General features: G+C 38.2%; 1 long non-coding RNA gene across 1 annotated transcript; it reads left to right on the top strand.

Annotated features, from left to right (window-relative positions):
* Positions 1-2,436: 2,436 nt before the first annotated feature.
* Positions 2,437-3,460, top strand: LOC311064634. Its single transcript, XR_014602730.1, has 3 exons — positions 2,437-2,530; positions 3,203-3,278; positions 3,420-3,460. It is a non-coding gene; the product is annotated as an uncharacterized lncRNA (long non-coding RNA).
* Positions 3,461-4,133: the final 673 nt, after the last annotated feature.

Raw genomic sequence — 4,133 nt, 5'->3', positions numbered from 1 at the left:
TATGGAAAAGTAAGTGTCTTCTGGTCTGTGGAATGTAAAATAAGAGCACTGTTGGCCTATAACATGCTTTTTCACTAAAAATATAAAATAACAAGTGTTAAAGGTAGGGTAAGTGATTTTATTTTGTTAAAATAAGTGTTAAATAGCTCTATATTCTGATAGTACTCATTGCTATAGAGTGTTTGTTCAGTAACATGAGTCTCCATGTCTCTCCAGCTCTTTATTAAACAGAAAATGCCTTATTACATATATAATCATAATAACAACAACTATAATAACAATAATTGATAGGACATTATACCAAATATATTGATGGTGTTGCTTACAGTAAAGGTACCAATAATACAATTGTGTTAATAAATAGTTTAAACTATATCTGCTCTGCTTTGTCTCTACTTATTATTCTTTTTACCATGTGGTTGAAAAGTGAATCTATATGTTTGGTAATGTATTTAGTCACATGTATTTAACATTTACAATTAATACAGATGTGTGTTTTTTTGGGGGGGGAATATTACTTTTCACGATCAGAAGGGTTCTTCACTACTAAAGCTGAACAAAAAGTGAAACTGGAATGTAACCTCTCATTAATGCCTAAGCCCATACACATATGAACATAATACGCAAAAGTAGTTTGTTTAACTGACAATAATTTTTGCCTTCTACAATCTGGTGTTTTAATTTATTTGACCAACTTATACACTTAACGGTTTGATCCATGCAAGAGTCAAAGCTTGTAATTGAAATTGTTGTCAGACTATAATCTCTGCCTGCTGGATGGAATGGACTACTGTGTGTGAAATTGTGAAGCAATCTACATGAACATTAGAGCTTATCCAAAACTCCTGCCTGGTGATGACAAGTCTGTCACAATGTAGGCTAAACAATAGTTTTTCATTGTGGTATTGACGCCATTCAGTAACATTGATGTGCCTGATATGCTGGGGAGTATCTATTTTACAATATACAAAATGGTATGGCTTCAACCCAGCTACTAGCCAGGTCAACAAGTATCGTAATGGTTCCACATGTATTATATGGTGAGACATTCCCAAGTACATTACAAGGTATTTAATATCTATTATCAGGCTGGGGAAAATAGGTGCTGAATCTTGTGAAAACGTGAAATGTCTTCTGAGTATTTACAACTTGTTTGCAAATAGCAGATATGCCATTTACTCAGGGTATTGTCTCCTCACAATATCTCAGATCAGAACAATAAGGTAAAAAAATAAGAGAGGCAAGTTTGCTTTAACAATAATTTCCTCCTCATTTGTGTCTCTAAAAAAAGCCATTTTTGTATGAAAATCGTGTACATATTGTGTGTCTTGTGACGATTGGGTCCAATATTTAGTTTAGTAACCATGGAGCTAAGGAATGGTTCAGAAGCTGTGTTCACATTCACAAAATAAATATTGGAATTGGTCTATTTGTTCTATTTGATGCCTCTTTGTTATGCATCTTTTGGGAGGCCAAATACAGGCTTATATTTTTGTAACTGTCATTATTCGACTGTTCTCTTGGGATAAAAAAACTAAAACAAAACAAAACAATTAAACGTCAACGGTATAGTTTGAATTACCGGCTTGCTCCTCCGGACGCGAAATGTAACGTCTGGGGGGTGACAGATACATTTTTACACCCACCCTTTGTTATTGTGGTCCAAGTGAAGACGATGATTACTTTTAATTGAAAGTCATGTGTAATAATTAAAAGTAACTTCCCCTACACTGTCTATGAATTGACCTTCCTTCTCTCCGTGTCTTCCGGGTTGCAGTTGGAGGTTCTTCACCTGCTGTCTCCAGAACAGAAGGCTGAGCTGCTACTGAGGCTTGAGGTTGCAGGCCTGGACAACGGGACCCTCAGCCTGGTCTTCCACAGCTTGATGACTGGTGGTCCTGGGCCCACCCCCACCTCCACCTACTCACCACCATCACCACCACAGAATAGCTTCAGAGAGGTTGCATAGCTTTAAATATTATACATTTCTTTCATCCAATTAAACTTTTACCAGATTGTTGATGGTAATCTTCATAACCTTAAACAATATTATTTTGTTCTTTTTGAAACACTTGCAGGTGGTGAATGGGTTGATGGGAGCTTTCAGACCTGTTGGGAGCCTCGTCAGTGAGTTTGTGTCTCTCACACGTGAGGTACATACAGCGTACATACATATACTATATGCATATATGAGAAGCCAATTACTCTTTTTTATATGACTAGTTTATTATGATTATGCATATTACATATGCTAACCTGACATGACCCTGACATTCCTATCTATCTGTTGCTCTCCAGAGAAATGCATCCGAGATCGGAAGCATGACTCTAACCCAGACCCTGCTGAACTGGACCCTAGCTGAGCTGGCTGGCATGTACACGCCACATAATACGTCCATAGCCCAACCAATGGAAGAGATGTGACAAATGTGGAGGATTGGTTCAACCATGTTGTAACGCCACTATTACAGAGATTCTTACCCCATGGGCAACTCCCTGACCAAATCAAGTATGCCTTCCACCAAGTGTTGTAAGTACAATTTATATTCTTTCATACAGTGAGTAGATGCATGTACAGTCCAGCGTCCATGTCTTTCCAATTATGTTGTGCAGGCTAGTCTTGACCAAAGTCCCAGATTTTCCTGGATGAGCCGAGCTAGTTTAATTAAGAGTGCCGGTGGTGTTAGTGGACTTCTGTTTCCTTTCACATTCAACACAACACAACACAAAATAATGGAAATCAACAAAAGGGCAACGTTTATTTATGGATTAACTCAAAACGTTTCTTTGAATATTACATGCGAGATAGCAAATATTGAGTGAGTAATAACTGGAATTGTTGATTGTAACCTTAAACAAGTGACCCAAGCAAGGCAGGACACAAAGATTACAAAAGGAAAGACAAACACAAGCCCTTTACTAAGATGTGAACACAGGGTAGGTGGCTGAACAAAGTACAAATGATTAAAGGGAACTTAAATACAAACCGACACAAGGAATTTGTCACTTTGTGATAGTGAACCTAACAAGACAAAGGTCAACAATGTCCTGATTTTGGAGTGATAACAAAGGTCAGCCTGTGGGCACCCTCTGGTGGCCATCCAGAAATATTGCAGGTTATGTCCTTTGTAAGTCCCTTGTTTTGTCCACTGTCCATTATCTATGAATATGATGCTGATTATTGTGCTTGCTTGTTGAACAGCTATTTGGACATGGGCAATGACACCACTGAGGTCCAGGACACTTGCAGCATCACCCTTGAAGAAAGATCATGTGGCGTGAGAAGGCTTTATTAATTGTTTCTGAATTTCTTTAATTTAAATGTATTACACAAAGGATTCCAGATTCTATTCTAGATGTCGTCGGATAGGAAAGTCATGCCTGTACATCCATATCCTTCTCCCCATCTCTTCTACCAGCTTACCAACGCAGTGGAAAATGTGGCCCGTTTCATGCACTGTGCATATACAACTCTACTTTTTTCCCCCTCGTTTTAGAACTTCAGTGAGCTTGCGTCCCACTTCAGAGAAGTGTTTGCTCAGGTGGAGTCTCCATCCCTGACCCAGGAGAACCTGGAGGACCCAGACTTCATCAGGATGTGGTTCCAGATCAAACTGCTGCCTCTGCTGCCTACAGTTCCCATAAGCCTCCTCGACTGCCTCAGCTTTAAGAACTTCACCTGTCCTGTTTACCAAGCCCTGTGAGTTGTCCCGTTTATAAAGGGAATGCTATCTTCTCTAGAACATAACTGTTTCCCAAACAGTTTCAGCTTGAGACCTGAAAGATACATTTGGTGACTTCCTGGGACCTAAGCTTTTAAGAAAAATCATTATGAATTATAAAGTATGCATATTTAAAAAATGTATTTCTTAAAATCTTCTGAAAATCTTTTGTATTCCTTTTCCTTTTCTTTCATTTCTGAAAATCTGTTGATTTAAAAAAAAAAGGATTGTGGGACTTTGTTTATTTTTGAAAAAACAAAAAACAAGCAGGATATTTACTTTACCTTACTTTCATTCATAGAACCTGGTCTGTGACCCAAAAATGGGTCAAGAGTAAGACCCTACGTTTGGAAAACACTTAGCCTATAGTCGGAATACACAAAATAGTCCCGGAATAATGATACATTTCTT

The sequence above is a fragment of the Gymnoscopelus microlampas genome (genome assembly GCF_963454915.1).
Source record: "Gymnoscopelus microlampas genome assembly, chromosome: 17".
Taxonomy (NCBI): Eukaryota; Metazoa; Chordata; class Actinopteri; order Myctophiformes; family Myctophidae; genus Gymnoscopelus; species Gymnoscopelus microlampas.
Note: the sequence above shows the minus strand (reverse complement) of the source record. Positions and strands in the feature narration are given on the sequence as shown.